General features: G+C 36.2%; 1 non-coding gene across 1 annotated transcript; it reads left to right on the top strand.

Moving 5' to 3' along the window:
• The first annotated feature begins 7,857 nt into the window (after positions 1–7,857).
• Positions 7,858–7,963, top strand: LOC141636325 (small nucleolar RNA R71). Its single transcript, XR_012540944.1, has one exon. It is a non-coding gene; the product is annotated as a small nucleolar RNA R71 (small nucleolar RNA).
• Positions 7,964–11,171: the final 3,208 nt, after the last annotated feature.

The raw sequence follows: 11,171 nt of genomic DNA, 5'->3' as shown, positions 1-11,171 counted from the left end.
AGTATCTTGACTATAATGCTAATATCCATAAAGATCTATCTCATTAGATCCGGATATTTAATATGCGCCATGCTACTCTCAAGTATTCACCCGAGAATATTTCTAGTCACTAATATGTCAAACACATATTTAGACTAAGAAACATCACCTTAGCTACTTTTCTAGTCAGTAATATGTCAAGCACATATTTAGAATAAGAAACTCACTTTAGCTCCCACTAAACTCCATGTATCATCATGGTACCTCGACACTCGAGTAATACCATTTTGATATACTACATGATTGAACCCAAAGTTCCAACTCTTTGACGTATATAGATCATAAAAGAGATCTTTCAAGCATGCCAGGCTTTTTAGCATTGACAAGATCAACAAAACTTCTCCCAAGGAGAATGTTTCGTTATTTATTTGCCGAATCTCATCCTCATGAGAAGCTATATTGCTAAGAACATACGAATTGATAAAGGCATTTGGGTTGTCACAAAACTCTCTATAACCAACCCAAATTTTAAACATCTTATGTAACCATTATGACAAGATCAAGGTAACCTACCAAAGTATTCACCTTAAATCAAGTTTCTAAAACATCTCGTGTTTCCTTCCTTATCGCATCGTGTGCAAGGAGATCAATTTGAATTGCATGGTGACACGCCATAACATAGAGTTCATACTATAGAAAAGCCTTTGATGAGGGTTGAAGATTCGTCACTATCGAAAAGTAACGCAAAAATATCTCCTTATAACCACTGAGTGTCAATAAAGACCATCTTCTTGGATTGTACTCAGTTTGTGGGTTTTGGACTTTCGCAAGTTCAAAATTTCTCCCACTCTGTCTTCCAGAAAATTGAAAATCTTTCTAGAAAGATAGCATTACGAGCCACAAACTCTTTGTTCTCGTGTTGAAGGAGTAAAAACCAAGTTGTTCAATTTTGGATAACCCTCACAAATACACAAATTGGTTCTGAACATAAAAATTTATGGCCCCAAATGTATAAAAATGACAAGTTAAGGACTCTCCCTATTCATATCTCATATGGAGTCATTTAGGCCATTATAGTCGGTTTTTAAACTTTTAGTGACAAAATAGCTTATAAAATTGCGAAAAATCTCAAACAATATCACATAAAGTTCGGTTTATCTTCTTGACTACACCATACTCTACTGTGTCCATAGAAGAAGGTATATGTGAACTGGTTCACAATCTTCTTAGTGATCATCAAGGTCATTACTTGATATTACCCATTTGACCTTCAAAGTCATTACTTTGAAATTTCCGATCAACATTATGATCTTGTCGTGCTTTTGGTTTACTACTTCATTTTGGAAATATAACACGTTTCAAAAATCACTTTTATGTCTTATTAAATATATACGAGGTTTTCATATCTACTTAACATTACGGTAAAAGTAACGAAGTATATTTATAACCAACTATCGGCCTTACACATCCGTATGTATATGGTCAATCACCTCACTATTGTGTTTCTTTTCTGCAAAAGAAAACATAATTTATGCACACACACCATAAGATTTTCAATCAAATGGTTGTTCGATGTGCTTATCGTTTATTCGTTTAAACGTATTTACTTGAGGTTTGATCAATTTGGGTTCACCGAATTAGAGACATTAAAGACTACAAGATAGTATAATATTTAGTTTTAGTGAAGAATGTAAAATTCCTCTAACTTGAGTGGTCTAAACCAACCACCAAGTTATCATAGGAGTAGGTACAACATTTTGTTTTAAATCACATGAGTGATGCCTTCTATGTATAAACATAGATAATTACATTCTTTTAAAACCAAATTTAGGTACATTTGTCCTTATCGAAATCATTGCTACTCTAGCTCTATTTCGATACAAAAAATGTCCTACGCTAGACGTCTTACTTTTTGTCAATTCATGTAAACTTCTTTACGAAGAAATGACCCGTACTTGGTATCTCATACCAAGATAGTGGAACTAGCCTATCCATTGAGTAGATGTTTCTTTCAACTTTTGTTCTATCGCATATATCTAGGGTTGATTCTTCTTAACTCCCACTCACTTTCACATTCCTCTTTGCTTCAATCAAGCAAAAATGAATCTCATGAAGACCTCTCTTCATGTCATTCGTGATATTTTATACACTTAGTATTAGTGAATTACTATAAAGTGAGTACAACATGTGGCAAAATCTCAACTTCTTGCGAAATTGGACAACCTAACCGTTCAATTTTTATCATATGCCTAAACTCTTTAGCGCATAAACAATCGATTTGGCCTTTCTCGAAGTGAGCCATTTGACGGTATCATATTGGAGTATTATAAGTGTTTTTGAAAACTCTTTTCGCAAACTTTTGAATTACACTTGAGTAATTAAAACTAATATGTCATCATCAGGATGGAGGTGTCACTTCAGAAATCAAGACTCTCTATGTGACTTCCTTTTAAACTCGTAATATGAGTTTGCAACATGAAACCCCTTCTTATTATGTATGGACGTTAATTAAGTTGTATAATAACCGCAAAAATCGTTGTAAGATTATGTAGGTGAATTGGTAAATCATGTTACCAATCATTAATTCCTTCAAAGAAACCGCTTTCTATGAAAGAATGAAAAAAGTATAACAATAAATAGAGAAAGGAGGATGAAGTGCGCGATGTCATACATTTATGAGAATGAACGAAAACAGGAAAAATTTACATTCAATGTTTAAATTTTACTTGTGAAACATCTTTAACAAGTTTTAACATTTATATAATGATCTCCCACTAAATTATATAAATGATTCCAAGACTCAACGGGATATAAGACGGTCTTGTGTTCCGGGGCTAGTAGATGGATTTAAGGAAATTCATCGACCAAGAGTTCTAGAGGTAGAATTAGTCAACGTGACTTACCGAATTTACACAATTATGGGATGTTTCGCCCAAGCGATGCTCATTTTGACGTGTGATAACTGCTTACCACCCTACTTACTCAAGGTAAAAAGAGAACACCCCGCTTGGGCGAGCGTGGCTCTAATGAACAAGAGATTCATAGGTGTTACTAATTGGTAAGGCTAATCTCAATTTTAGTTATGTGAGAGATCTTGTCAATTTAGTCATAAGTTCCCTATAGTGAACTAAGTCGGTGAACATAAATGACGTAAATTGACAACCGCGAAAATAAAATGCATGTGAATGGCGATTTTGGCATGCACGAAAATAAAAACAAGCAAACAAGTAAGCATATGAATAAATCCTAGTATGGCCACCTAGTTAATAAAAACTAGACTATTACATATTGGAAACCAACTCCTTGGTCCCTTGCCTCTTCATTCCAAAAGTGACTCCTTCTTGTGGGATTTGGAACACCGTCCAAAAATAGACTCCGTCTCGATGTAATCCGTCTTTTGGAAACGCCGGTAAAAATAAATATTACAAATGAATTACATAGCTATTCCTATTGTACATTAATTAATAAAAATAAATAAAGTATTAATTAATTACAAACCGATGATACGAGATCGTATTTAATTACAAACAAATCGATATTCCCATTCATTTCGGGTAATAATGATTAAAATTAAACTAGGCCATACTAGGTACAACAAGATAAATACTTCAAATAAATGACAATCATTCATTTAACTTAAATAAATATGCTTAAAATGCTGTAAAATGATGCCAAAATCGCCTTATCTATCAATCGTTGGTATCCATCTCGGGTTTTGTGGATTTAATCGATTATCAACATGTAAAAATCAATAATCAACTCTTAAATCTCATTTAAGTCCAAAATAATTGTCCAAACTGTTTTGGACCTCAAAATTAGTCCTCACTAATTTTATGATGAATAATTAGTTTGATTTGGTGATATTTTGCTAATTGAATCGGTAAAATCATAATAAAGTAAAAATCCAAAATAATTGAAAAATTACCCAAAAATTGAAACAAAAATTTTGAGTATTCTGGAACACTCCCAAGAACACTAAAATGTCAGAAAAATTGCCCCCAAAATCCGGATAAAATTTATGAAGAAAAAGATCGATATTTATCGGTTTTAAACAAGTAAATATCAAAACAAGATGAAATCACATTTTAAATTTCACTTTTAACTTTTAAATAATATTTTTAAATGTACATAAATTTATCAAGGGCAAAATCAAATTTTTCGAAATTATGATTAATTTATTTCACTTTTATCTCATAAAATCAATAAACATGCAAAACTTTAAACCAACCTTCAAACTTTTTCATACAATCACTAGAAAACATGCATGAAACACCATAAAAATTCCATGGACCGAATCAACATTTAACTATTTTTAGTCAATTCTTAACTAAAATACGGCATTTTGACTCGGTTTTCTACCAAAAATCACTAAAAATAGCAAAATAACTTCATAAATCACCAAACTTTACCACAAATCTTTTGAGATCAATAGGTGTGCATGCCCCAAAAATTTCGTGCTAAAACCTCCTTTAACACAATTTTTGAGTTTTTATAAATTATCACATAATTTATTAATATGGTTAAAATCAACATGCAAATTACAAGCTTATGCTCTGATACCACTTGAAAGATCATAGATCCTAATTAGACACTCTAATTAAATGTAAAATTATCTCATAACTTTAGTTTATGTGATCTATGTAACATGCATGCAATATAAAAGCATATTAATATAAAAGAAGAGGAAAACAATTTTCCTTACATTGAGAAATGGTAGTATATGGGCACAACCAAGATCACCCATCTTGGTTGTTCTTGAGCTTAAAATAAATGGCAAGATCCTCCATCTTCAAGTGTCCAAAATAGAACACCTCCTTTCTTAAGCACCCAAGAACTTACCTAACAACCTTACAAATATTAACTAGATATTAATAAGATTACCCTTGATAATATGTAAATATTACTAACAATCTTAGTAATTATTTTGTTTACTAACATCTTAGTAAATTATGGTTTTAGAGAGAAAGACCAACATGCTTTTTACATGCAAATACACAAAATGAAGTAGTGTGTCAAAATGAGCAATTGTTGGTCCATAAAGAGGAGGAAAAGCGGGTGGGAGTTGGTGGAGTGAGGGAGTGCACTTGTTTTTATTTTTGTCCAATCTTATGTCACATTCAAATGATCATAAGATGACTTATGGAAGAAACAACAAGTAAAGTGAAATGATTATGTCTATAATCATCCACTACACTCCATTTACACGGTTCTGTGTCCCATTTACGGGTCCATTTTGGTTCTTATATTTGTCGCACTAATACGTGTAAATTTTATTTAAACGCCGTATCATGTTTAAATGCTTCCAATTAATTTCGTCTAAATCACGCCGTAAATATATGTGTACCGCTACACATATAGTTTACGTACCAATACTAATCACATTGGTCAATTAGTACTAATTTAATAATTAACTGCTTAATCATTAATTCCCGTCTCAAATAATTTATTATTTAATTATCGCATAATTAAATAATAATTTCCTCACCTCGAGTTCATAACTCGATATCTCTCTAAATCAATCTAATCGACTAATCTTTTAGTCATTTTATCAAGGGACTAATTTAAACAATTAATTAGCTTTCGTGTTGGGGCTCGTTCCTTTAGGTGTGACCGAAAGGGACCAGCTGAACACCGCCGTCTCACGACAGTAACGTCAAACCCTAGTTGGCCAACCGTTACCGATATACGCTGATCAGCTGACTAGTATTGCCAATGAATATCCCATGCATATTCCTTAATGAGATTTAATAATATTATCTCGCACTATTGTGGAGGACAAATACTCCAACACAGTATCCATTCTAACTGTACCTGCAGCAAGGAAAACAACAGAATGGTCCTCCTTTTTGCTCTCAGTTTGAGGCGGAGGTGCCACTATAGCAGCACAATAATCAATATTTTCAACTGGAGTGTCTAAGTCTGGGTCAATAGAGGGTAGGGCATTGCAAGGTTGAACTTGCATAGAGGCCCAGCGAGCTTAGGACTGATGAAATGTCAGATCCTCATCTCTGACCTGGAAGGTAAGAGTCTTTCCCCTGACATCAATTACCGCGCGACAGTAAACAAAAATGGCCTCCCTAAAATAATAGGGGTGTGAGAGTCTTCGGGTATGTCTAAGACCACAAAGTCAACGGGAATAAAGAATCTCCCGATTTTCACAGTTATGTCCTCTAAGACACCTAGTGGCCGTGATTTACTACGGTCGGCCATCTGAACGGTCATACTGGTGCAAATAAATTTGGTCAAACCTAATTTCTTAGCAAGAGATAGAGGTTAGACACTTACGCTAGCTCCTAAATCACATAGCGCGTTGTCAATTAAGTGGGTCCCTATATCACATGGAATTGAAAAGCTACCTGGGTCTGATTGTTTGGGTAGTGTCTTATTCTGAACTTTGGCGGACCCTATTTCAGTCAAAGCCACCGTTTCATGGTCACTTATATGTCTCTTACGCGATAAAATTTCTTTCATAAACTTCATGTAAGAGTGTACCTGGGTAAGCAGTTAGGCGAAAGGAACTTTGACATGAAGGCTCTTCAGAATGTCAGCAAATTTCCCGAACTGTTAGTTGGCCTTATTGTTCTGCAATCGCCTTGGAAAGGGAACCGTGATAGGAATTTCTAACCCTTTGTTTCTTTCTACCAATGTCTCGACAGGTTCATCAATATTTTTAATCGATCGATCCCTTTTTTCTGTCGATCGAGGTCTTTCAGCAACCATTTCATTCGATCGAGCATTATCAGCCACTCGATCAAAATTCTCTTTGTCAGCATTACTCGATCGAGGTATGATTCCACTCAATCGAGCATTTTTCTCAGCATTTTCATTCGATCGAGGCATTTCCTCCTCTCGATAGAAACATTGGTTAGAAGCTTTACTCGATCGATCAATAGTTTCACTTGATCGAGTAATATTATCAGCAATTCTACTCGATCAACCACCAGAAATGAGTCGATCGAGGACTTTCTTCGGGTGCAGCATAGTTTCGTCAATGGATGACTGTTCACTCTCAGCAGAAACAGGTCTCGGGTCTGATATGTCCTCAACAGTTGACATTTTGGGTCCTTCATAAGAGAGACCGCTTTGCAAATTAATCAGATTTACCGTCTCATGAGGATTCTTTTCAGGTTGAGATGGTAAATGGTCCGGTTTCCTTGAAGATTGGTTAGCAGCGAGTTGAGCTATCTGAGACTCGAGAGATTTGATTGACGCATCTTTCTGGTTTTCACTCCTTTGTAATTGGACAGTCAATGATTGTATCATTGACTTCAACTTAGTCATCTCACTTACCCCACTAGAAGAAGCTCCTTGATTAGGCGGTGGAAAGGATGGAGGCTTTTGAAAGCCTTGTTGACCTTTATGAGGAAGGACATAAGGTTGTTGCTGCTGCGGTGGAGGTGTAGGATTCAACACATTATGACTGGTCCATCACAAATTGGGATGGACTCCACTCTGATTGTTATAATAGGAATTTCGTTGCCTATATTGTTGAAAGGCAAGGACTTGCTCCTTCTCAGTTAGACAATCATTAGTAGTGTGACCGTCATTGCTCCCACACCTCTAACATGTAACGTTTTCTTGTCTAGTCAACAAGTGAACCGTTATTTGATCACTAGCTTGTTGCGACTCCAACCTATCAAAACGAGCATTCGTGGCTTCCAACTGAGCCACAAGTGCATTATCTACAGAATTAACTGTCCTAATACCATCTCTCGGGTTCCCATACTCAGCACAGTTGGTAGCCATCTCCACTATGATGCCCCATCCCTTGTCATCATCATTGTTCTGCTTAATCTCCCATTAGATGAGGCGTCCGATATAGCATGGTGGTCGTCATACAACCCATTATAGAACTGGTTGCACAAGAACCAGTGATCAAAACCATGATGAGGAAGAGACCGCACCAACTTCTTGAAACGACACCAAGCTTCATAAAAATTCTCATCAGGTGCTTGCTTGAAACTTGTAATTTTTCCTCTCAGCTGATTGGTTCGTTGTGGAGGAAAATACCTTTTATAGAAGGTAAGGGCTAGAGTCTCCCAGTTTGTGATACCTGCTGCCTCTCTATCAAGATCAGTGAGCTACTCTCGGGCTCCATCGGTCAAAGAGAAAGGAAATAGGACCTCCTTAATCTTGTCCTGAGTCACTCCCTTTGTAGCGGGAATGGTTGAGCAATAGTCAGTGAAAACTTCCATATGTTTACGCGGATCTTCACCCGCCACACCTCGACATAGGTTCCGTTCGACCAAATTAATGTAGGACGGCCGAATGTCGAACGTATTTCCATCCACAGTCAAAAGCTTGAAACCTTTAGGGATTGAGGCAGCTGTGGGCTCTGAATGACTCGCGATGTTAGGAATTTTCACTGGACTGACGGCAGAAATAGAAGTATCATCTTCACAAGACGGATTTTCTGCAAATCAAAAGTGTTCTAGCTCGGGTTCGAAAGTACTCAAGGCTTCCTTTATAATCTTTCTCTGTATTCTTTGTCTAATACGGAAAGTCCGTTCTGGTTCAAGATCAGCTGGAACTAACTCTGACCGGTTAGACCTGGGCATTAACAAGACCAAAGGAAATAAATAAGAACTGTCTCAAGGAATAAAAATTCCCTGAGACCGAAAAAGATAAACGACACAAAGAACAGATAAACAGGCTATTGCATCCCCGGCAACGGTGCCAAAATTTGATACGGTCGTTATGTAAAAAAAATAAATACCTAAATATAACTAACAGAAGCTAGCGATAAGTACGGTCAATCTCCACAGGGAGGCAAGATATCTATCTGTAAGTCCGTCTATCTAGTCACAATTGGGGGTTTTAATTTTGTTTTCCAAACTACTAAAGATTAAAGGCAAGAGAAATAGAGACAAGCACGATAAAGCAAGAAAATTCGAGATATGTAATCAGATAAAAGAGATATGTCAGGATTTCGGTTCACCATGGCCGTTCATCGACTCAGTCATAAATAGTCTAGACAATCTACTGTGAGAAGGGCAAGGGAAAGGTCTTTCCAGTCCGCTATCCACCCTAGATTTCCACTAACTTAACTTCCGTCCTCATTAGGATAGTCTACTGTTCATAGCAGGTCTGTTCATTCCAATCTTCTGATCCAGAAATGAAATTAACCAGATTAAAGTTATTTAGAAGCGTGCACTCAACTAAACATGTTACAGTTATATTGCTATGGTGACAGGTTCTCACAAATAAATCAACTAGCCTATTCACAACATCGTCAATTTACTACCATGGCTCCCCTAATCCTAAAATAGGGAGATTAGCTACTCATGCTTTTGAAATCAATAAAAATAACAATAAACATAAGCATACCAAGAAAAGACATAATAGAGAGAATAAGATTAAGCATAAACTAAACAAATCGATAACAAAAGAATAATAGAACAAGGATTAAGAGAAACAAAGTATTGGATTAAGATTAAAAATAGAGAAAGATTACAATAAAGCAAATCCGGCGTACAGAACAAGTAGCAGTGTTTAAGAGTAAAGTTCCAGAGATTAAGAGTAATTAAGAGTGTGTAGAGAGATGTTTATGACCTAATGACAACTTCCTTATATAGGGAAGCGTTTTTATTAACTAAATAAACCTAAGACGGATTAGTTAACTCGTGTAACATAGAAAATCACTCGATCGAGGCTTTTTATTCCCCTCGATCGAGTATTCTTCCAGCCAAACCGTTCAATCGAGCAACTAAGGCTCTCGATCGAACACTCCCAAATTAACCATCTTTGATCGAGCTGAGGAACCACTCGATCAAACTCTTTCTTCTGCCAAACAACTCGATCGACCATCCAAAGCTCTCGATCGAGCACTTTCCACTGAGAACAGCCTTGACTTCGTCTTGGCGGCTTCCTAAGACCTTCCTTCACGCTTCCGGAGGTACGTCTTCTGCTCTAAATCTCTGTCTCCTTAAAATGCATGCTAAGTGGGATGAATAAGGTGCGGTTCCACTGCTTTCAGGCCCATTTATGCAATTAAGACAAAACAAACTAAACTAGCCAATTCGGGCATTTTGCAATACAAAGCAACGTAAATGGCATACAAATGCGTGCAATAAGAGGCTTAAAATTCTGTATAACTTGCACGTATCAGATACTTGGAGTAAGATTCAACTGGCTAATGGATACTGAAAGCATGTGGTAAGACTACATGGGATACCAAAGGATATTGTGTCGGATAGAGATACGAGAGTTATTAACAGTTTTGGCAAGAATTGCACGATCTAATTAGGACTACCTTAAAGATAAGCATGTCATTCTATCCTGCGACAGATGGTCAAACTGAAAGGACCATCAAAACCTTAGAGGACATGTTGCGAGCTTGTGTGATGGAGTTGGGTAGAAGTTGGGAAGATCGACTTGATTTTATTGAGTTTTCAAATAACAACAGCTATCACACGAGCATTGGAATGACACCATTCGATGAATTATATTGGAGGAAATGTAGGAGTCCAAGGTGTTGGGATGATAGCGCTGAAGCTGTGGTTTTGGGACCATAAATGGTACAACATATGACTGAGCAGGTACATTTGATTCGACAAAAGATGAAGGCGGCTCAGGATCGGCAAAATAGTTATGAAGATTTGCATCGCAAGGACACTGAGTTCGAGGTGGGTGACAAGGTTCTTTGGAAAGTGTCATCTATGCGTTTTGCAAGTTTCTTCCTATTCAACTAGATGCATGGTCTAACAAGCCTTAAGTTATTTTATATCTTACAAGTCTTGTTGAATGGATAAGAGATTTATGCATTCAAGGTTGTCAATCAAGCAATTTATCAAGCATAACATGTGCATAAGTTGAAACTACAACAAGCAAGCATTCTTTATGAAAACATATTAGATTAGCTATGGATCTACCCCCATGTTTAGCTCCCTTAATCCCCCTTTAACCCTAGCTAGAAGACTACTCACTCATGGTCTTAGAAAGCATGCTAATAATGATGTCAAACATATTAACAAAATTGAACATGATAGAAGAGTAAGCTACTTAAGCAAAGATAAAAAAAAAGGGTAAAGAAATGATACCAACTTTAGATGATCAAAATAGAATAGAAAGAATAATAAAAGAAAACTTGATTGATGATGAAGAGTTGTCAATTCTCCAATAATCCCCCAATAAAATCTTCAAATTACCCAACTAGATCTAAAGTTCTTGAACAATAATTAGGAAAGGATTAA

Source organism: Silene latifolia, chromosome Y (assembly GCF_048544455.1).
Source record: "Silene latifolia isolate original U9 population chromosome Y, ASM4854445v1, whole genome shotgun sequence".
In the NCBI taxonomy this organism is placed as follows: domain Eukaryota; kingdom Viridiplantae; phylum Streptophyta; class Magnoliopsida; order Caryophyllales; family Caryophyllaceae; genus Silene; species Silene latifolia.
Note: the sequence above shows the minus strand (reverse complement) of the source record. Positions and strands in the feature narration are given on the sequence as shown.